Source organism: Heterodontus francisci, unplaced genomic scaffold (assembly GCF_036365525.1).
Source record: "Heterodontus francisci isolate sHetFra1 unplaced genomic scaffold, sHetFra1.hap1 HAP1_SCAFFOLD_57, whole genome shotgun sequence".
Lineage (NCBI taxonomy): Eukaryota > Metazoa > Chordata > Chondrichthyes > Heterodontiformes > Heterodontidae > Heterodontus > Heterodontus francisci.
The window spans coordinates 4,910,014-4,933,845 of record NW_027142024.1 but is presented as its reverse complement, the minus strand read 5'-3'; positions in this window follow the sequence as shown (position 1 = coordinate 4,933,845).

Sequence of the window (23,832 nt, the reverse complement as noted above, 5' to 3'; positions counted from 1 at the left end):
CATGTCTTTGTTACTGGGTGTCAGTGTATGTCTGTGCTACTTGGTGTAAGTGTGTGTCTTCGTTACTTGGTGTAATTGTATGTCTTTGTTACTTGGTGTCAGTGTATGTCTGTGTCACTAGGTGTAAGTGTATGTCTTTGTTACTTGGTGTTAGCTTATGTCTTGGTTACTTGGTGTAAGTGTGTGTCTGGGCTACTGGGTATCAGTGTATGTCTTTGTTACTTGGTGTCAGTGTATGTCTTTGTGACTTGGTGTCAGTGTATGTCTTTGTTACTGGGTGTCACTGTATGTCATTGTGACTTGGTGTCAGTGTATGTCTTTGTTACTTGGTGTCAGTGTATCTCTGTGTTATTTGGTGTAAGTGTGTGTCTTTGTTATTTGGTGTAAGTGTGTGTCTGTGTTACTGGGTGTCAGTGTGTGTCTTTGTTACTTGGTGTCAGTGTTTGTCTTTGTTACTGGGTGTCAGTGTCTGTCTCTGTGACTTGGTGTCAGTGTATGTCTTTGTTACTTGGTGTCAGTGTATGTCTTTGTTACTTGGTGTAAGTGTGTGTCTGTTTTACTGGGTATCAGTGTATAACTTTGTTACTTGGTGTAAGTGTGTGTCTGTGTTACTGGGTATCAGTGCATGTCTTTGTTACATGGTGTCAATGTATTTCTGTGTTACTTGGTGTAAGTGTGTGTCTTTGTTAGTTGGTGTAATTGTATGTCTTTGTTATTTGGTGTCAGTGTATGTCTGTGTCACTAGGTGTAAGTGTATGTCCTTGTTACTTGGTGTTAGCTTATGTCTTGGTTACTTGGTGTAAGTGTGTGTCTGTGCTACTGGGTATCAGTGTATGTCTTTGTTACTTGGTGTCAGAGTATGTCTTTGTGACTTGGTGTCAGTGTATGTCTTTGTTACTGGGTGTCAGTGTATGTCTTTGTGACTTGGTGTCAGTGTATGTCTTTGTTACTTGGTGTCAGTGTATGTCTGTGTTATATGGTGTAAGTGTGTGTCTTTGTTATTTGGTGTAAGTGTGTGTCTGTGTTACTGGGTGTCAGTGTGTGTCTTTGTTACTTGGTGTCAGTGTTTGTCTTTGTTACTGGGTGTCAGTGTCTGTCTTTGTGACTTGGTGTCAGTGTATGTCTTTGTTACTTGGTGTCAGTGTATGTCTTTGTTACTTGGTGTAAGTGTGTGTCTGTTTTACTGGGTATCAGTGTATATCTTTGTTACTTGGTGTAAGTGTGTGTCTGTGTTACTGGGTATCAGTGCATGTCTTTGTTACATGGTGTCAATGTATTTCTGTGTTACATGGTGTAAGTGTGTGTCTTTGTTACTTGGTGTAATTGTATGTCTTTGTTACTTTGTGTCAGTGTATGTCTGTGTCACTAGGTGTAAGTGTATGTCTTTGTTACTTGGTGTTAGCTTATGTCTTGGTTACTTGGTGTAAGTGTGTGTCTGTGCTACTGGGTATCAGTGTATGTCTTTGTTACTTGGTGTCAGTGCATGTCTTTGTTACTTGGTGTCAGTGTATGTCTTTGTTACTGGGTGTCAGTGTATGTCTTTGTGACTTGGTGTCAGTGTATGTCTTTGTTACTTGGTGTCAGTGTATGTCTGTGTTACATGGTGTAAGTGTGTGTCTTTGTTATTTGATGTAAGTGTGTGTCTGTGTTACTGGGTGTCAGTGTGTGTCTTTGTTACATGGTGTCAGTGTTTGTCTTTGTTACTGGGTGTCAGTGTCTGTCTTTGTTACTTGGTGTCAGTGTATGACTGTGTAACTTGGTGTAAGTGTGTGTCTTTGTTACTTGGTGTCAGTGTATGTCTTTGCTACTTGGTGTAAGTGTGTGTTTGTGTTACTTGTTTTAATTGTGTGTCTGTGTTAATTGGTATCAGTGTATGACTTAGTTATTTGGTGTAAGTGTGTGTCTGTGTTACTGGGTAACAGTGTATGTCTTTGTTACTTGGTGTCAGTGTATGTCTGTGTTACTTGGTGTAAGTGTGTGTCTTTGTTACTTGGTGTAATTGTATGTCTTTGTTACTTGGTGTCAGTGTATGTCTGTGTTACTTGGTGTAATTGTATGTCTTTGTGACTTGGTGTCAGTGTATGTCTTTGTTACTTGATGTAAGTGTGTGTCAGTGCTACTTTGTATCAGTGTTTGTCTTTGTTACTTGGTGTCCGTGTATGTCTTTGTGACTTGGTGTCAGTGTATGTCTTTTTTACTGGGTGTCAGTGTGTGTCTTTGTGACTTGGTGTCAGTGTATGTCTTTGCTACTGTGTGTCAGTTTATATCTTTGTTACTTGGTGTCAGTGTATGTCTTTGTTACTTGGTGTCAGTGTAAGTCTGTGTTACTTGGTGTAATTGTGTGTCTTTTTTACTTGGTGTAAGTGTGTGTCTGTGTTACTGGGTATCAGTGTATGTCTTTGTTACTTGGTGTCAGTGTATGTCTTTGTTACTTGGTGTAAGTGTGTGTCTGTGTTACTGTGGGTCAGTGTATGTCTTTGTTACTTGGTGTCAGTGTATGTCTTTGTTACATGGTGTCAGTGTGTGTCTTTGTTACTGGGCGTCAGTGTATGTCTTTGTTACTTGGTGTAAGTGTGTGCCTGTGTTACTTGGTATCAGTGTATGTCTTTGTTACTTGGTGTCAGTGTATGTCTGTGTTACTTGGTGTAAGTGTGTGTCTGTGTTACTTGGTATCAGTGTATGTCTTTGTTACTTGGTGTAAGTGTGTGTCTGTGTTACTGGGTATCAGTGCATGTCTTTGTTACATGGTGTCAATGCATTTCTGTGTTACTTGGTGTAAGTGTGTGTCTTTGTTACTTGGTGTAATTGTATGTCTTTGTTACTTGGAGTCAGTGTATTTCTGTGTTACTTGGTGTAAGTGTATGAATTTGTTACTTGGTGTCAGTGTATGACTTTGTTCATTGGTGTAAGTTTGTGACTGTGTTACTTGGTGTAAGTGTGTGTCTGTGTAACTTGGTATCAGTGTATGTCTTTGTTACTTGGTGTAAGTGTGTGTCTGTGTTACTTGGTGTAAGTGTGTGTCTTTGTTACTTGGTGTCAGTGTATGTCTTTGTTACTTGGTGTAAGTGTGTGTTTGTGTTACTTGTTGTAATTGTGTGTCTGTGTTAATTGGTATCAGTGTATGGCTTTGTTACTTGGTGTAAGTGTGTGTCTGTGTTACTGGGTAACAGTGTATGTCTTTGTTACTTGGTGCCAGTGTCTGTCTGTGTTACTTGGTGTAATTGTATGTCTTTGTTACTTGGTGTCAGTGTATGTCTTTGTTACATGGTGTCAGTGTGTGTCTTTGTTACTGAGCGTCAGTGTATGTCTTTGTTACATGGTGTAAGTGTGTGCCTGTGTTACTTGGTATCAGTGTATGTCTTTGTTACTTGGTGTCAGTGTATGTCTGTGTTACTTGGTGTAAGTGTGCGTCTGTGTTACTTGGTGTAAGTATGTGTCTGTGTTACTTGGTATCAGTGTATGTCTTGTTACTTGGTGTAAGTGTGTGTCTGTGTTACTGGGTATCAGGGCATGTCTTTGTTACATGGTGTCAATGTATTTCTGTGTTACTTGGTGTAAGTTTGTGTCTTTGTTACTTGGTGTAATTGTATGTCTTTGTTACTTGGTGTCAGTGTATTTCTGTGTTACTTGGTGTAAGTGTATGACTTTGTTACTTGGTGTCAGTGTATGACTTTGTTCATTGGTGTAAGTTTGTGACTGTGTTACTTGGTGTAAGTGTGTGTCTGTGTAACTTGGTATCAGTGTATGTCTTTGTTACTTGGTGTAAGTGTGTGTCTGTGTTACTTGGTGTAAGTGTGTGTTTGTGTTATTTGTTGTAATTGTGTGTCTGTGTTAATTGGTATCAGTGTATGGCTTTGTTACTTGGTGTATGTGTGTGTCTGTGTTACTGGGTAACAGTGTATGTCTTTGTTACTTGGTATCAGTGTATGTCTGTGTTACTTGGTGTAAGTGTGTGTCTTTGTTACTTGGTGTAATTGTATGTCTTTGTTACTTGGTGTCAGTTTGTGTCTTTGTTACTTGGTGTCAGTGTATGTCTTTGTTACTTGGTGTAAGTGTGTGTCCGTGTTACTGGGTGTCAGTGTATGTCATAATACTTGGTGTAAGTGTATGTCTGTGTTACTTCGTGTAAGTGTGTGTCTTTGTTACTTGGTGTAAGTGTATGTCTTTGTTACTTGGTGTCAGTGTATGTCTGTGTTACTTGGTGTAAGTGTATGTCTTTGTTGCTTGGTGTCAGTGTTTGCTTTGTTACTTGGTGGAAGTGTGTGTCTGTGTTACTGGGTATCAGTGTATGTCTTTGTGACTTGGTGTCAGTGTATGTATTTGTTACTGGGTGTCAGTGTATGTCTTTGTTACTTGGTGACAGTGTGTGTCTGTGTTAGTCTTTGTTACTTGTTGTCAGTGTGTGTCTGTGTATGTCTTTGTTACTGTGTGTCTGTGTTTCTCTATGTTACTGGAGGTCAGTGTGTGTTTGGTTGTGTTACTGGGTGTCAGTGTGTGTCTGTGTTACTTGGTGTAAGTGTATGTCTTTGCTTCTTGATGTCAGTATATGTCTTTGTTACTTGGTGTAAGTGTTTGTCTTTGTTACTTGTTGTAAGTGTGTGTCTGTGTTACTGGGTATCAGTGTATGTCTTTGTGACTTGGTGTCAGTGTATGTCTTTGTTACTGGGTGTCAGTGTATGTCTTTGTTTGTTGGTGTCAGTGCATGTCTTTGTTACTTGGTGTCAGTGTATGTCTGTGTTACTGTGTTTCAGTGTATGTCTTTGTTACATGGTGTCAGTGTATGTCTGTGTCACTTGGTGTAAATGTGTGTCTTTGTTACTTGTTGTAATTGTATGTCTTTGTTACTGGGTGTCAGTGTTTGTCTGTGTTACTTGGTGTAAGTGTATCTCTTTGTTACTTGGTGTCAGTGTATGTCTTTGTTACTGGGTGTAAGTGTGTGTCTGTCTTACTTGGTGTAAGTTTGTGTCAGTGTTACCTGGTTTCAGTGTATATCTTTGTTACTTGTTGTAAGTGTGTGTCTGTGTTACTGGGTAACAGTGTATGTCTTTGTTACTTGGTGGCAGTGTATGTCTGTGTTACTTGGTGTAAGTGTGTGTCTTTGTTACTTGGTGTAATTGTTTGTCTTTGTTACTTGGTGTCACTGTATGTCTTTGTTACTTGGTGAAAGCGTGTGTTTGTGTTACTTGGTGTAAGTGTGTGTCTGTATTACTTGGTATCAGTGTATGTCTTTGTGACATGGTGTCAGAGTATGTCTTTGTTACTGGGTGTCAGTGTGTGTCTTTGTGACTTGGTGTCAGTGTATGTCTTTGTTACTTGGTGCAATTGTCTGTCTTTGTTACTTGTTGTCAGTGTATGTCTGTGTTACTTGGTGTAAGTGTGTGTCTTTGTTACTTGGTGTAAGTGTATGTCTTTGTTACTTGGTGTCAGCGTATGTCTTTGTTACTTGGTGTCAGTGTGTGCCTGTGTTACTGGGTATCAGTGGATGTCTTTGTCACCTGGTGTCAGTGTATGTCTGTGTTACTTGGTGTAAGTGTGTGTCTGTGTTACTGGGTATCAGTGTATGTCTTTGTTATTTGTTGTGAGTGTGTGTCTGTGTTACTGGGGATCAGTGTATGTCTTTGTTACTGCGTATCAATGTATGTCTTTGTTACTTGGTGTCAGTGTATGTCTGTGTTACTTGGTGTAAGTATATGTCTTGGTTACTGGGTATCAGTGTATGTCTTTGCTACTTGGTGTCTGTGTGTCTCTGTGTTACTGGGTGTCAGTGTGTCTCTTTATTCCTGGGTGTCAGTGTGTGTCTGTGACACTAGGTGTCAGTATTTAGTTTAGTTTAGAGATACAGCACTGAAACAGGCCCTTCGGCCCACCGATTGTGTGCCGACCATCAACCACCCATTTATACTAATCCGACACCAATCCCATAATCCTATCACATCCCCACCTGTCCCTATATTTTTCCTACCACCGACCTATAATAGGGGCAATTTATAATGGCGAATTAGCCTATCAACCTGCAAGTCTTTGGCATGTGGGAGGAAACCGGAGCACCCGGAGGAAACCCACGCAGACACCGCAGGACTTGCAAACTCGGCACAGGCAGTACCCAGAATCGAACCCGGCTCCCTGGAGCTGTGAGGCTGCGGTGCGAACCACTGCGCCAATGTGCAGCCCAGTGTGTGTCTGTGTTACTGGGTATCAGTGTCTGTCTATGTTACTTGGTGTCAGTGTATGTCTGTGTTACTGGGTATCAGTGTATGTCTTTGTTACTTGGTGTCAGTGTATGTCTTTGTGACTTGGTGTCAGTGTATGTCTTTGTTACAGGGTGTCAGTGCGTGTCTGAGTTACTGGGTGTCAGTGTATGTCATTGTTTCTGGGTGTCAGTGCGTGTCTGTGTTACTGGGTATCAATGTATGTCTTTGTTAATGGGTATCAAGGTATGTCTGTGTTACTTGGTGTAAGTGTGTGTCTTTGTTACTTGGTGTAATTGTTTGTCTTTGTTACTTGGTGTAAGTGGACGTATTTGTTACTTGGTGTCAGTGTATGTCTGTGTTACTTGGAGTCAGTGTATGTCTTTGTGACTTGGTGTCAGTGTATGTCTTTGTTACTGGCTGTCAGCGTGTGTCTGTGTCACTGGGTATCAGTGTATGTCTTTGTTACTTGGTGTAGGTGTGTGTCTGTGTTACTGGGTATCAGTGTATGTCTTTGTTACTTGGTGGCAGTGTATATCTTTGTTACTTGGTGCAAGTGTATGTCTTTGTTACTTTGTGTCAGTGTATATCTTTATTACTTAGTGTAAGTGTGTGTCTGTGATACTGGGTATCAGTGTATGTCTTTGTTACTTGGTGTAAGTGTGTGTCTGTGTTAATGGGTATCAGTGTATGTCTTTGTTATTTGGTGTCCAGTGTATGTCTTTGTGACTTGGTGTCAGTGTATGTCTTTGTTACTGGGTGTCAGTGCGTGTCTGTGTTACTGGGTATCAGTGTATGTCTTTGTTACTGGGTGTCAGAGTATGTCTCTGTGACTTGGTGTCAGGGTGTGTCTGTGTTACTGGGTATCAGTGTCTGTCTTTGTTACTTGGTGTAAGTGTGTGTCTGTGTTCCTGGGTATCAGTGTATTTCTTTGTTACTTGGTGTAAGTGTGTGTCTGTGTTACTGGGTATCAGTGTATGTCTTTGTTACTTGGTGTCAGTGTGTGTCTTTGTTACTGGGTGTCAGTGCATGTCTTTGTGACTTGGTGTCAGTGTATGTCTTTGCTACTGTGTGTCAGTTTGTGTCTTTGTCTCTTGGTGTCAGTGTATGTCTTTGTTACTTGGTGTCAGTGTATGTCTGTGTTACTTGGTGTAAGTGTGTGCCTTTGTTACTTGGTGTAAGTGTGTGTCTGTGTTACTGGGTATCAGTGTATGTCTTTGTTACTTGGTGTCAGTGTATGTCTTTGTTACTTGGTCTAATTGTGTGTCTTTGTTACTGGGTGTCCGTGTATGTCTTTGTTACTTGGTGTAAGTGTGTGTCTGTGTTACTGGGTATCAGTGTATGTCTTTGTTACTTGGTGTCAGTGTATGTCTATGTTACTTCGTGTAAGTGAGTGTCTTTGTTACTTGGTTTAAGTGTATGTCTTTGTTACTTGGTGTCAGTGTATGCATGTGTTACTTGGTGTAAGTGTATGTCTGTGTTACTTGGTGTCGGTGTTTGCTTTGTTACTTGGTGGAAGTGTGTGTCTGTGTTACTGGGTATCAGTGTATGTCTTTGTGACTAGGTGTCAGTGTATGTATTTGTTACTGGGTGTCAGTGTATGTCTTTGTTACTTGGTGACAGTGTGTGTCTGTGTTAGTCTTTGTTACTTGGTGTCAGTGTGTGTCTGTGTATGTCTTTGTTACTGTGTGTCTGTGTTTCTCTATGTTACTGGAGGTCAGTTTGTGTTTGGTTGTGTTGCTGGGTGTCAGTGTGTGTCTGTGATACTTGGTGTCAGTGTATGTCTTTGCTTCTTGATGTCAGTGTATGTCTTTGTTACTTGGTGTAAGTGTGTGTCTGTGTTACTGGGTATCAGTGTATGTCTTTGTTTGCTGGTGTCAGTGTATGTCTTTGTTACTTGGTGTCAGTGTGTGTCTGTGTTACTGTGTTTCAGTGTATGTCTTTGTTACATGGTGTCAGTGTATGTCTGTGTCACTTGGTGTAAATGTGTGTCTTTGTTACTTGTTGTAATTGTATGTCTTTGTGACTTGGTGTCAGTGTATGTCTTTGTTACTGGCTGTCAGCGTGTGTCTGTGTCACTGGGTATCAGTGTATGTCTTTGTTACTTGGTGTAGGTGTGTGTCTGTGTTACTGGGTATCATTGTATGTCTTTGTTACTTGGTGGCAGTGTATATCTTTGTTACTTGGTGCAAGTGTATGTCTTTGTTACTTTGTGTCAGTGTATATCTTTATTACTTAGTGTAAGTGTGTGTCTGTGATACTGGGTATCAGTGTATGGCTTTGTTACTTGGTGTAAGTGTGTGTCTGTGTTAATGGGTATCAGTGTATGTCTTTGTTATTTGGTGTCCAGTGTATGTCTTTGTGACTTGGTGTCAGTGTATGTCTTTGTTACTGGGTGTCAGTGCGTGTCTGTGTTACTGGGTATCAGTGTATGTCTTTGTTACTGGGTGTCAGAGTATGTCTCTGTGACTTGGTGTCAGGGAGTGTCTGTGTTACTGGGTATCAGTGTCTGTCTTTGTTACTTGGTGTAAGTGTGTGTCTGTGTTCCTGGGTATCAGTGTATTTCTTTGTTACTTGGTGTAAGTGTGTGTCTGTGTTACTGGGTATCAGTGTATGTCTTTGTTACTTGGTGTCAGTGTGTGTCTTTGTTACTGGGTGTCAGTGCATGTCTTTGTGACTTGGTGTCAGTGTATGTCTTTGCTACTGTGTGTCAGTTTGTGTCTTTGTCTCTTGGTGTCATTGTATGTCTTTGTTACTTGGTGTCAGTGTATGTCTGTGTTACTTGGTGTAAGTGTGTGCCTTTGTTACTTGGTGTAAGTGTGTGTCTGTGTTACTGGGTATCAGTGTATGTCTTTGTTACTTGGTGTCAGTGTATGTCTTTGTTACTTGGTCTAAGTGTGTGTCTTTGTTACTGGGTGTCCGTGTATGTCTTTGTTACTTGGTGTAAGTGTGTGTCTGTGTTACTGGGTATCAGTGTATGTCTTTGTTACTTGGTGTCAGTCTATGTCTATGTTACTTCGTGTAAGTGAGTGTCTTTGTTACTTGGTTTAAGTGTATGTCTTTGATACTTGGTGTCAGTGTATGCATGTGTTACTTGGTGTAAGTGTATGTCTGTGTTACTTGGTGTCAGTGTTTGCTTTGTTACTTGGTGGAAGTGTGTGTCTGTGTTACTGGGCATCAGTGTATGTCTTTGTGACTAGTTGTCAGTGTGTGTATTTGTTACTGGGTGTCAGTGTATGTCTTTGTTACTTGGTGACAGTGTGTGTCTGTGTTAGTCTTTGTTACTGGGTGTCAGTGTGTGTCTGTGTATGTCTTTGTTACTGTGTGTCTGTGTTTCTCTATGTTACTGGAGGTCAGTTTGTGTTTGGTTGTGTTACTGGGTGTCAGTGTGTGTCTGTGATACTTGGTGTCAGTGTATGTCTTTGCTTCTTGATGTCAGTGTATGTCTTTGTTACTTGGTGTAAGTGTGTGTCTGTGTTACTGGGTATCAGTGTATGTCTTTGTTTGCTGGTGTCAGTGTAAGTCTTTGTTACTTGGTGTCAGTGTGTGTCTGTGTTACTGTGTTTCAGTGTATGTCTTTGTTACATGGTGTCAGTGTATGTCTGTGTCATTTGGTGTAAATGTGTGTCCTTGTTACTTGTTGTAATTGTATGTCTTTGTGACTTGGTGTCAGTGTTTGTCTGTGTTACTTGGTGTAAGTGTATCTCTTTGTTACTTGGTGTCAGTGTATGTCTTTGTTACTGGGTGTAAGTGTGTGTCTGTGTTACTGGGTAACAGTGTATGTCTTTGTTACTTGGTGTCAGTGTATGTCTGTCTTACTTGGTGTAAGTGTGTGTCAGTATTACCTGGTTTCAGTGTATGTCTTTGTTACTTGTTGTAAGTGTGTGTCTGTGTTACTGGGTAACAGTGTATGTCTTTGTTACTTGGTGTCAGTGTATGTCTGTGTTACTTGGTGTAAGTGTGTGTCTTTGTTACTTGGTGTAATTGTTTTTCTTTGTTACTTGGTGTCAGTGTATGTCTTTGTTACTTGGTGAAAGCGTGTGTTTGTGTTACTTGGTGTAAGTGTGTGTCTGTGTTACTTGGTATCAGTGTATGTCTTTGTGACATGGTGTCAGAGTATGTCTTTGTTACTGGGTGTCAGTGTGTGTCTTTGTGACTTGGTGTCAGTGTATGTCTTTGTTACTTGGTGTAATTGTCTGTCTTTGTTACTTGGTGTCAGTGTACGTCTGTGTTACTTGGTGTAAGTGTGTGTCTTTGTTACTTGGTGTAAGTGTATGTCTTTGTTACTTGGTGTCAGCGTATGTCTTTGTTACTTGGTGTCAGTGTGTGCCTGTGTTACTGGGTGTCAGTGTATGTCTTTGTTACTTGGTGTCAGTGAATGTCTGTGTTACTTGGAGTAAGTGTGTGTCTGTGTTACTGGGTATCAGTGTATGTCTTTGTTACATGGTGTCAGTGTATGTCTTTGTTACTTGGTGTCAGTGCATGTCAAAATACTTGGTGTAAGTGTATGTCTTTGTTACTTGGTGACAGTGTATGTCTGTGTTACTTGGTGTAAGTGTGTGTCTTTGTTACTTGGTGTAAGCGTGTGCCATTGTTAATTGGTGTCATTGTATGTCTTTGTTACTTGGTGTGAGTGTATGTCTGTGTTACTGGGTATCAGTGTATGTCTTTGCGACTTGGTGTCAGAGTATGTCTTTATTACTGGGGGTCAGTGTGTGTCTGTGTTACTTCGTGTCAGTGTATGTCTTTGTTACTGTGTATCAGTGGTTTTCTGTGTTACTGGGTGTCAGTGTGTGTTTGTTTGTGTTACTTGGTGTCAGTGTGTGTCTGTGTTACTGGGTATCAGTGTCTGACTTTGTTGTTTGGTGTCAGAGCGTGTCTGTGTTACTGGGTATCAGTGTATGTCTATGTTACTTGGTGTAAGTGTATTTATTTGTTACTTGGTGTCAGTGTATGTCTTTGTACTTGGTGTAAGTGGATGTCTTTGTTACTTGGTGTAAGTGTGTGTCTGTGTTACTGGGTGTCAGTGTATGTCTTTGTGACTTGGTGTCAGTGTATGTCTTTGTTACTGGGTGTCAGTGCGTCTCTGTGTTACTGGGTATCAGTGTATGTCATTGTTGCTGGGTGTCAGTGCGTGTCTGTGTTACTGGGTATCAATGTATGTCTTTGTTACTGGGTATCAATGTATGTCTTAGTTACTTGATGTAAGTGGATGTTTTGTTACTTGGTGTCAGTGTATGTCTTTGTGACTTGGTGTCAGTGTATGTCTTTGTTACTGGGTGTCAGTGTGTGCCTGTGTTACTGGGTATCAGTGTATGTCTTTGTTACTTGGTGTAAGTGTCTGTCTGTGTTACTGAGTATCAGTGTATGTCTTTGTTACTTGGTGTAAGTGTATGTCTTTGTTACTTGGTGTAAGTGTGTGTCTGTGTTACTGGGTATCAGTGTATGTCTTTGTTACTTGGTGTCAGTGTATGTCTTTGTTACTTGGTCTAAGTGTGTGTCTTTGTTACTGGGAGTCCGTGTATGTCTTTGTTACTTGGTGTAAGTGTGTGTCTGTGTTACTGGGTATCAGTGTATGTCTTTGTTACTTGGTGTCAGTGTATGTCTGTGTTACTTCGTGTAAGTGTGTGTCTTTGTTACTTGGTTTAAGTGTATGTCTTTGTTACTTGGTGTCAGTGTATGTCTGTGTTACTTGGTGTAAGTGTATGTCTGTGTTACTTGGTGTCAGTGTTTGCTTTGTTACTTGTTGGAAGTGTGTGTCTGTGTTACTGGGTATCAGTGTATGTCTTTGTGACTAGTTGTCAGTGTATGTATTTGTTACCGGGTGTCAGTGTATGTCTTTGTTACTTGGTGACAGTGTGTGTCTGTGTTAGTCTTTGTTACTTGGTGTCAGTGTGTGTCTGTGTATGTCTTTGTTACTGTGTGTCTGTGTTTCTCTATGTTACTGGAGGTCAGTGTGTGTTTGGTTGTGTTACTGGGTGTCAGTGTGTGTCTGTGTTACTTTATGTAAGTGTATGTCTTTGCTTCTTGATGTCAGTGTATGTCTTTGTTACTTGGTGTAAGTGTTTGTCTTTGTTACTTGGTGTAAGTGTGTGTCTGTGTTACTGGGTATCAGTGTATGTCTTTGTGACTTGGTGTCAGTGTATGTCTTTGTTACTGGGTGTCAGTGTATGTCTTTGTTACTTGGTGTAAGTGTGTGTCTGTGTTACTGGGTATCAGTGTATGTCTTTGTTTGTTGGTGTCAGTGTATGTCTTTGTTACTTGGTGTCAGTGTATGTCTGTGTTACTGTGTTTCAGTGTATGTCTGTGTCACTTGGTGTAAATGTGTGTCTTTGTTACTTGTTGTAATTGTATGTCTTTGTGACTTGGTGTCAGTGTTTGTCTGTGTTACTTGATGTAAGTGTATCTCTTTGTTACTTGGTGTCAGTGTATGTCTTTGTTACTGGGTGTAAGTGTGTGTCTGTCTTACTTGGTGTAAGTGTGTGTCAGTGTTACCTGGTTTCAGTGTATGTCTTTGTTACTTGTTGTAAGTGTGTGTCTGTGTTACTGGGTAACAGTGTATGTCTTTGTTACTTGGTGTCAGTGTATGTCTGTGTTACTTGGTGTAAGTGTGTGTCTTTGTTACTTGGTGTAATTGTGTGTCTTTGTTACTTGGTGTCAGTGTTTGTCTTTGTTACTTGGTGAAAGCGTGTGTTTGTGTTACTTGGTGTAAGTGTGTGTCTGTGTTACTTGGTATCAGTGTATGTCTTTGTGACATGGTGTCAGAGTACGTCTTTGTTACTGGGTGTCAGTGTGTGTCTTTGTGACTTGGTGTCAGTGTATGTCTTTGTTACTTGGTGTAATTGTCTGTCTTTGTTACTTGGTGTCAGTGTATGTCTGTGTTACTTGGTGTAAGTGTATGTCTTTGTTACTTGGTGTCAGCGTATGTCTTTGATACTTGGTGTCAGTGTGTGCCTGTGTTACTGGGTATCAGTTTATGTCTTTGTTACTTGGTGTCAGTGTATGTCTGTGTTACTTGGTGTAAGTGTGTGTCTGTGTTACTGGGTATCAGTGTATGTCTTTGTTATTTGTTGTGAGTGTGTGTCTGTGTTACTGAGTATCAGTGTATGTCTTTGTTACATGGTGTCAGTGTATGTCTTTGTTACTTGGTGTCAGTGCCTGTCAAAATACTTGGTGTAAGTGTATGTCTTTGTTACTTGGTGTCAGTGTATGTCTGTGTTACTTGGTGTAAGTGTGTGTCTTTGTTACTTGGTGTAAGCGTATGCCATTGTTAATTGGTGTCATTGTATCTCTTTGTTACTTGGTGTGAGTGTGCGTCTGTGTTACTGGGTATCCGTGTATGTCTTTGCGACTTGGTGTCAGAGTATGTCTTTATTACTGGGGGTCAGTGTGTGTCTGTGTTACTTCGTGTCAGTGTATGTCTTTGTTACTGTGGATCAGTGGTTTTCTGTGTTACTGGGTGTCAGTGTGTGTTTGTTTGTGTTACTTGGTGTCAGTGTGTGTCTGTTTTACTTGGTATCAATGTATTACTTTGTAGCTGGGTGTCAGAGCGTGTCTGTGTTACTGGGTATCAGTGTATGTCTATGTTACTTGGTGTAAGTGTATTTATTTGTTACTTGGTGTCAGTGTGTGTCTGTGTTACTGGGTGCCAGTGTATGTCTTTGTTACTTGGTGTCAGTGTCTTTCTTTGTGACTTGGTGTCATTGTATGTCTTTGTTACTGGGTGTCAGTGCGTCTCTGTGTTACTGGGTATCAGTGTATGTCATTGTTAATGGGTGTCAGTGCGTGTCTGTGTTACTGAGTATCAGTGTATGTCTTTGTTACATGGTGTCAGTGTATGTCTTTGTTACCGGGTGTAAGTGTGTGTCTGTGTTACTGGGTATCAGTGAATGTCTTTGTTACTTGGCGTCAGTGTATGTCTTTGTTACTTGGTCTAAGTGTGTGTCTTTGTTACTGGGTGTCCGTGTATGTCTTTGTTACTTGGTGTAAGTGTGTGTCTGTGTTACTGGGTATCAGTGTATGTCTTTGTTACTTGGTGTCAGTGTATGTCTGTGTTACTTCGTGTAAGTGTGTGTCTTTGTTACTTGGTGTAAGTGTATGTGTGTGTTACCTGGTGTCAGTGTTTGCTTTGTTACTTTGTGGAAGTGTGTGTCTGTGTTACTGGGTATCAGTGTATGTCTTTGTGGCTAGGTGTCAGTGTATGTATTTGTTACTGGGTGTCAGTGTATGTCTTTGTTACTTGGTGACAGTGTGTGTCTGTGTTAGTCTTTGTTACTTGGTGTCAGTGTGTGTCTGTGTATGTCTTTGTTACTGTGTGTCTGTGTTTCTCTATGTTACTGGAGGTCAGTGTGTGTTTGGTTGTGTTACTGGGTGTCAGTGTGTGTCTATGTTACTTGGTGTAAGTGTATGTCTTTGCTTCTTGATGTCAGTGTATGTCTTTGTTACTTGGTGTAAGTGTTTGTCTTTGTTACTTGGTGTAAGTGTGTGCCTGTGTTACTGGGTATCAGTGTATGTCTTTGTGACTTGGTGTCAGTGTATGTCTTTGTTACTGGGTGTCAGTGTATGTCTTTGTTACTTGGTGTAAGTGTGTGTCTGGTTTCTGGGTATCAGTGTATGTCTTTGTTTGTTGGTGTCAGTGTATGTCTTTGTTACTTGGTGTCAGTGTATGTCTGTGTTACTGTGTTTCAGTGTATGTCTGTGTCACTTGGTGTAAATGTGTGTCTTTGTTACTTGTTGTAATTGTATGTCTTTGTGACTTGGTGTCAGTGTTTGTCTGTGTTACTTGGTGTAAGTGTATCTCTTTGTTACTTGGTGTCAGTGTATGTCTTTGTTACTGGGTGTAAGTGTGTGTCTGTCTTACTTGGTGTAAGTGTGTGTCAGTGTTACCTGGTTTCAGTGTATGTCTTTGTTACTTGTTGTAAGTGTGTGTCTGTGTTACTGGGTAACAGTGTATGTCTTTGTTACTTGGTGTCAGTGTATGTCTGTGTTACTTGGTGTAAGTGTGTGTCTTTGTTACTTGGTGTAATTGTGTGTCTTTGTTACTTGGTGTCAGTGTATGTCTTTGTTACTTGGTGAAAGCGTGTGTTTGTGTTACTTGGTGTAAGTGTGTGTCTTTGTTACTTGGTATCAGTGTATGTCTTTGTGACATGGTGTCAGAGTACGTCTTTGTTACTGGGTGTCAGTGTATGTCTGTGTTACTTGGTGTAAGTGTGTGTCTTTGTTACTTGGTGTAAGTGTATGTCTTTGTTACTTGGTGTCAGCGTATGTCTTTGTTACTTGGAGTCAGTGTGTGCCTGTGTTACTGGGTATCAGTGTATGTCTTTGTTACTTGGTGTCTGTGTATGTCTGTGTTACTTGGTGTAAGTGTGTGTCTGTGTTAATGGGTATCAGTGTATGTCTTTGTTATTTGTTGTGAGTGTGTGTCTGTGTTACTGAGTATCAGTGTATGTCTTTGTAACATGGTGTCAGTGTATGTCTTTGTTACTTGGTGTCAGTGCATGTCAAAATACTTGGTGTAAGTGTATGTCTTTGTTACTTGGTGTCAGTGTATGTCTGTGTTACTTGCTGTAAGTGTGTGTCTTTGTTACTTGGTGTAAGCGTATGCCATTGTTAATTGGTGTCATTGTATCTCTTTGTTACTTGGTGTGAGTGTGTGTCTGTGTTACTGGGTATCAGTGTATGTATTTGCGACTTGGTGTCAGTGTATGTCTTTATTACTGGGGGTCAGTGTGTGTCTCTGTTACTTCGTGTCAGTGTATGTCTTTGTTACTGTGTATCAGTGGTTTTCTGTGTTACTGGGTGTCAGTGTGTGTTTGTTTGTGTTACTTGGTGTCAGTGTGTGTCTGTGTTACTGGGTATCAGTGTATGACTTTGTTGCTGGGTGTCAGAGCGTGTCTGTGTTACTGGGTATCAGTGTATGTCTATGTTACTTGGTGTAAGTCTATTTATTTGTGACTTGGTGTCAGTGTATGTCATTGTTACTGGGTGTCAGTGCGTGTCTGTGTTACTGGGTATCAATGTATGTCTTTGTTACTGGGTATCAATGTATGTCTTAGTTACTTGGTGTAAGTGTATGTTTTGTTACTTGGTGTCAGTGTATGTCTTTGTGACTTGGTGTCAGTGTATGTCTTTGTTACTGGGTGTCAGTGTGTGCCTGTGTTACTGGGTATCAGTGCATGTCTTTGTTACTTGGTGTAAGTGTGTGCCTGTGTTACTGAGTATCAGTGCATGTCTTTGTTACTTGGTGTAAGTGTATGTCTTTGTTACTTTGTGTCAGTGTATGTCTTTATTACTTCGTGCAAGAATGTGTCTGTGTTACTGGTTATCAGTGTATGTCTTTGTTACTTGGTGTAAGTGTGTGTCTGTGTTACTGGGTATCAGTGTCAGTCTTTGTGACTTGGTGTCAGTGTATGTCTTTGTTACTGGGTGTCAGTGCGTGTCTGTGTTACTGGGTATCAGTGTATGTCTTTGTTACTTCGTGTAAGAGTGTGTCTGTGTTACTGGGTATCAGTGTATGTCTTTGTTACTTGGTGTAAGTGTGTGTCTGTGTTACTGGGTGTCAGTGTATGTCTTTGTTACTTAGTGTCAGTGTATGTCTTTGTGACTTGGAGTCAGTGTATGTCATTGTTACTGGGTGTCAGTGCTTGTCTGTGTTACTGGGCATCAATGTATGTCTTTGTTCCTGGGTGTCAATGTATGTCGTTGTTACTTGGTGTAAGTGGATGTCTTTGTTACTTGGTGTCTGTGTATGTCTTTGTGACTTGGTTCAGTGTATGTCTTTGTTACTGGGTGTCAGTGTGTGTCTGTGTTACTGGGTATCTGTGTATGTCTTTGTTACTTGGTGTAAGTGTATGTCTTTGTTACTTTGTGTCAGTGTATGTCTTTATTACTTAGTGTAAGTGTGTGTCTGTGTTACTGGGTGTCAGTGTATTTTTGTGTGACTTGGTGTCAGTGTATGTCTTTGTTACTGGGTGTCAGTGCGTCTCTGTGTTACTGGGTATCAGTGTATGTCATTGTCACTGGGTGTCAGTGCGTGTCTGTGTTACTGGGTATCAATGTATGTATTTGTTACTGGGTATCAATGTATGTCTTTGTTACTTGGTGTAAGTGGATGTTTTGTTACTTGGTGTCAGTGTATGTCTTTGTGACGTGGTGTCAGTGTATGTCTTTGTTACTGGGTGTCAGTGTGAGTCTGTGTTACTGGGTATCAGTGTATGTCTTTGTTACTTTGTGTAAGAGTGTTTCTCTGTTACTGAGTATCAGTGTATTTCTTTGTTACTTGGTGTAAGTGTATGTCTTTGTTACTTTGTGTCAGTGTATGTCCTTATTACTTCGTGTAAGTATGTGTCTGTGTTACTGGTTATTAGTGTATGTCTTTGTTACTTGGTGTCAGTGCGTGTCTGTGTTACTGGGTATCAGTGTATGTCTTTGTTACTTCGTGTAAGAGTGTGTCTGTGTTACTGGGTATCAGTGTATGTCTTTGTTACTTGGTGTAAGTGTGTGTCTGTGTTACTGGGTGTCAGTGTATGTCTTTGTTACTTGGTGTCAGTGTATGTCTTTGTGACTTGGTGTCAGTGCATGTCTCTGTTACTGGGTGTCAGTGCGTCTCTGTGTTACTGGGTATCAGTGTATGTCATTGTTACTGGGTGTCAGTGCTTGTCTGTGTTACTGGGCATCAATGTATGTCTTTGTTCCTGGGTGTCAATGTATGTCGTTGTTACTTGGTGTAAGTGGATGTCTTTGTTACTTGGTGTCTGTGTATGTCTTTGTGACTTGGTTCAGTGCATGTCTTTGTTACTGGGTGTCAGTGAGTGTCTGTGTTACTGGGTATCTGTGTATGTCTTTGTTACTTGGTGTAAGTGTATGTCTTTGTTACTTTGAGTCAGTGTATGTCTTTATTACTTAGTGTAACGGTGTGTCTGTGTTACTGGATGTCAGTGTATGTCTTTGTTACTTGGTGTCAGTGTATTTCTTTGTGACTTGGTGTCAGTGTATGTCTTTGTGACTTTGTGTCAGTGCGTCTCTGTGTTACTGGGTATCAGTGTATGTCATTGTCACTGGGTGTCAGTGCGTGTCTGTGTTACTGGGTATCAATGTATGTCTTTGTTACTGGGTATCAATGTATGTCTTTGTTACTTGGTGTAAGTGGATGTTTTGTTACTTGGTGTCAGTGTATGTCTTTGTGACGTGGTGTCAGTGTATGTCTTTGTTACTGGGTGTCAGTGTGTGTCTGTGTTACTGGGTATCAGTGTATGTCATTGTTACTTTGTGTAAGAGTGTGTCTCTGTTACTGAGTATCAGTGTATGTCTTTGTTACTTGGTGTAAGTGTATGTCTTTGTTACTTTGTGTCAGTGTATGTCTTTATTACTTCGTGTAAGTATGTGTCTGTGTTCCTGGTTATTAGTGTATGTCTTTGTTACTTGGTGTAAGTGTGTGTCTGTGTTACTGGGTATCAGTGTATGTATTTGTTACTTGGTGTCAGTGTATGTCTTTGTGACTTTGTGTCAGTGTAAGTCTTTGTTACTTGGTGTCAGTGTGTGTCTGTGTTATTGGATATCAGTGCGTATCTGTGTTACTGGGTATCAATGTATGTCTTTGTTACTTGGTTCAATGTATGTCTGTGTTAGTTGGTGTAAGTGTACGTCTTGGTTACTGGGTATCAGTGTATGTCTTTGCTACTTGGTGTCGATGTTTCTCTGTGTTACTGGGTGTCAGTGTGTATCTGTATTCCTGGGTGTCAATGTGTGTCTGTGACTCTAGGTGTCAGTGTTTACTTTAGTTTAGAGTTACAGCACTGAAACAGGCCCTTCGGCCCACCGATTGTGTGCCGACCATCAACCACCCATTTATACTAATTCGACACCAATCCCATAATCCTATCACATCCCCGCGCGTCCCTATATTTTTCCCTACCAACTATCTATAATAGGGGCAAAATATAATGGCCAATTAACCTATCAACCTGCAAGCCTTTGGCATGTGGGAGGAAACCGGAGCACCCGGAGGAAACCCACGCAGACACAGGCAGTACCCACAATCGAACCCGGGTCCCTGGAGCTGTGAGGCTAACCACTGCGCCAATGTGCAGCCCAGTGTGTGTCTGTGTTACTGGGCATCAGTGTCTGTCTTTGTGACTTGGTGTCAGTGTATGTCTTTGTTACTGGGTGTCAGTGTGTGTCTGTATTACTGGGTATCTGTGTCTGTCTTTGTTACTTGGTGTAAGTGTATGTCTTTGTTACTTTGTGTCAGTGTATGTCTTTAGTACTTAGTGTAAGTGTGTGTCTGTGTTAATGGTTATCAGTGTATGTCTTTGTTACTTTGTGTAAGTGTGTGTCTGTGTTACTGATTATCAGTGTATGTCTTTGTTACTTGGTGTCAGTGTATGTCTTTGTGACTTTGTGTCAGTGTCTGTCTTTGTTCCTGGGTGTCAGTGCGTGTCTCTGTTACTGGGTATCAGTGCATGTCTGTGTTACTGGGTATCAATGTATGTCTTTGTTACTTGGTGTCAGTGTATGTCTGTGTTACTTGGTGTAAGTGTATGTCTTGGTTACTGGGTATCAGTGTATGTCTTTGCTACTTGGTGTCAGTGTTTCTCTGTGTTACTGGGTGTCAGTGTGTATCTGTATTCCTGGGTTTCGGTGTGTGTCTGTGACACTAGGTGTCAGTATTTAGTTTAGTTTAGAGATACAGCACTGAAACAGGCCCTTCGGCCCACCGATTGTGTGCCGACCATCAACCACACATTTATACCAATCCGACACAATCCTATCACATCCCCACCGGTCCCTATATTTTTCCTACCACCTACCTATAATAGGGGCGATTTATAATGGCCAATTAACCTATCAAAATGCAAGTCATTGGCATGTGGGAGGAAACCGGAGCACCCGGAGGAAACCCACGCAGACAGAGGCAGAACTTGCAAACTCCGCACAGGCAGTACCCAGAATCGAACCCGGGTCCCTGGAGCTGTGAGGCTGCGGTGCTCACCACTGCGCCAATGTGCAGCCCAGTGTGTGTCTGTGTTACTGGGTATCAGTGTCTGTCTTTGTTACTTGGTGTCAGTGTATGTCTGTGTTACTGGGTAACAGTGTATGTCTTTGTTACTTGGTGTCAGTGTATGTCTTTGTGACTTGGTGTCAGTGCATGTCTTTGTTACTGGGTGTCAGTGCGTGTCTGAGTTACTGGGTGTCAGTGCATGTCATTGTTTCTGGGTGTCAGTGCGTGTCTGTGTTACTGGGTATCAAAATATGTCTTTGTTACTTGGTGTAAGTGGACGTCTTTGTTACTTGGTGTCAGTGTATGTCTGTGTTGCTTGGTGTCAGTGTGTGTCTTTGTGACTTGGTGTCAGTGGATGTGTTTGTTACTGCGTGTCAGCGTGTGTCTGTGTTACTGGGTATCAGTGTATGTCCTTGTTACTTGGTGTCAGTGTGTGTCTGTGTTACTGGGAATCAGTGTATGTCTTTGTTACTTGGTGGTAGTGTATATCTTTGTTACTTGGTGTAAGTGTATGTCTTTGTTATTTTGTGTCAGTGTATGTCTTTATTACTTAGTGTAAGTGTGTGTCTGTGTTACTGGGTATCAGTGTATGTCTTTGTTACTTTGTGTAAGTGTGTGTCTTTGTTACTGGGTGTCAGTGTATGTCTTTGCTACTGTGTGTCAGTTTATGTCTTTGTTACTTGGTGTCAGTGTATGTCTGTGTTACTTGGTGTAAGTGTGTGTCTTTGTTACTTGGTGTAAGTGTGTGTCTGTGTTACTGGGTATCAGTGTATGTCTTTGTTACTTGGTGTAAGTGTGTGTCTTTGTTACTGGGTGTCAGTGTATGTCTTTGTTACTTGGTGTAAGTGTGTGCCTGTGTTACTGGGTGTCAGTGTATGTCTTTGTTACTTGGTGTCAGTGTATGTCTTTGTGACTTGGTGTTAGGGTATGTCTCTGTTACTGGGTGTCAGTGCGTCTCTGTGTTACTGGGTATCAGTGTATGTCATTGTTACTGGGAGTCAGTGCGTGTCTGCGTCACTGGGTATCAATGTATGTCTTTGTTACTGGGTATCAATGTATGTCGTTGTTACTTGGTGTAAGTGGATGTCTTTGTTACTTGGTGTCTGTGTATGTCTTTGTGACTTGGTGTCCGTGTATGTCTTTGTTACTGGGTGTCAGTGTGTGTCTGTATTACTGGGTATCTGTGTCTGTCTTTGTTACTTGGTGTAAGTGTATGTCTTTGTTACTTTGTGTCAGTGTATGTCTTTATTACTTAGTGTAAGTGTGTGTCTGTGTTACTGGTTATCAGTGTATGTCTTTGTTACTTGGTGTAAGTGTGTGTCTGTGTTACTGAGTATCAGTGTATGGCTTTGTTACTTGGTGTCAGTGTATGTCTTTGTGACTTTGTGTCAGTGTCTGTCTTTGTTCCTGGGTGTCAGTGCGTGTCTGTGTTACTGGGTATCAGTGCGTGTCTGTGTTACTGGGTATCAATGTATGTCTTTGCTACTTGGTGTCAGTGTATGTCTGTGTTACTTGGTGTAAGTGTATGTCTTGGTTACTGGGTATCAGTGTATGTCTTTGCTACTTGGTGTCAGTGTTTCTCTGTGTTACTGGGTGTCAGTGTGTATCTGTATTCCTGGGTGTCAGTGTGTGTCTGTGACACTAGGTGTCAGTATTTAGTTTAGTTTAGAGATGCAGCACTGAAACAGGCCCTTCGGCCCACCGATTGTGTGCCGACCATCAACCACACATTTATACCAATCCGACACCAATCCCATAATCCTATCACATCCCCACCGGTCCCTATATTTTTCCTACCACCTACCTATAATAGGGGCAATTTATAATGGCCAATTAACCTATCAAAATGCAAGTCATTGGCATGTGGGAGGAAACCGGAGCACCCGGAGGAAACCCACGCAGACAGAGGCAGAACTTGCAAACTCCGCACAGGCAGTACCCAGAATCGAACCCGGGTCCCTGGAGCTGTGAGGCTGCGGTGCTAACCACTGCGCCAATGTGCAGCCCAGTGTGTGTCTGTGTTACTGGGTATCAGTGTCTGTCTATGTTACTTGGTGTCAGTGTATGTCTGTGTTACTGGGTAACAGTGTATGTCTTTGTTACTTGGTGTCAGTGTATGTCTTTGTGACTTGGTGTCAGTGCATGTCTTTGTTACTGGGTGTCAGTGCGTGTCTGAGTTACTGGGTGTCAGTGCATGTCATTGTTTCTGGGTGTCAGTGCGTGTCTGTGTTACTGGGTATCAAAATATGTCTTTGTTACTTGGTGTAAGTGGACGTCTTTGTTACTTGGTGTCAGTGTATGTCTGTGTTGCTTGGTGTCAGTGTGTGTCTTTGTGACTTGGTGTCAGTGGATGTGTTTGTTACTGGGTGTCAGCGTGTGTCTGTGTTACTGGGTATCAGTGTATGTCCTTGTTACTTGGTGTCAGTGTGTGTCTGTGTTACTGGGAATCAGTGTATGTCTTTGTTACTTGGTGGTAGTGTATATCTTTGTTACTTGGTGTAAGTGTATGTCTTTGTTATTTTGTGTCAGTGTATGTCTTTATTACTTAGTGTAAGTGTGTGTCTGTGTTACTGGGTATCAGTGTATGTCTTTGTTACTTTGTGTAAGTGTGTGTCTTTGTTACTGGGTGTCAGTGTATGTCTTTGCTACTGTGTGTCAGTTTATGTCTTTGTTACTTGGTGTCAGTGTATGTCTGTGTTACTTGGTGTAAGTGTGTGTCTTTGTTACTTGGTGTAAGTGTGTGTCTGTGTTACTGGGTATCAGTGTATGTCTTTGTTACTTGGTGTAAGTGTGTGTCTTTGTTACTGGGTGTCAGTGTATGTCTTTGTTACTTTGTGTAAGTGTGTGTCTGTGTTACTGGGTATCAGTGTATGTCTTTGTTACTTGGTGTCAGTGTATGTCTGTGTTACTTCGTGTCAGTGTATGTCTTTGTTACTGGGTGTCAGTGTGTGTCTGTATTACTGGGTATCTGTGTCTGTCTTTGTTACTTGGTGTAAGTGTATGTCTTTGTTACTTTGTGTCAGTGTATGTCTTTATTACTTAGTGTAAGTGTGTGTCTGTGTTACTGGTTATCAGTGTATGTCTTTGTTACTTGGTGTAAGTGTGTGTCTGTGTTACTGAGTATCAGTGTATGTCTTTGTTACTTGGTGTCAGTGTATGTCTTTGTGACTTTGTGTCAGTGTCTGTCTTTGTTCCTGGGTGTCAGTGCGTGTCTGTGTTACTGGGTATCAGTGCGTGTCTGTGTTACTGGGTATCAATGTATGTCTTTGTTACTTGGTGTCAGTGTATGTCTGTGTTACTTGGTGTAAGTGTATGTCTTGGTTACTGGGTATCAGTGTATGTCTTTGCTACTTGGTGTCAGTGTTTCTCTGTGTTACTGGGTGTCAGTGTGTATCTGTATTCCTGGGTGTCAGTGTGTGTCTGTGACACTAGGTGTCAGTATTTAGTTTAGTTTAGAGATACAGCACTGAAACAGGCCCTTCGGCCCACCGATTGTGTGCCGACCATCAACCACACATTTATACCAATCCGACACCAATCCCATAATCCTATCACATCCCCACCGGTCCCTATATTTTTCCTACCACCTACCTATAATAGGGGCAATTTATAATGGCCAATTAACCTATCAAAATGCAAGTCATT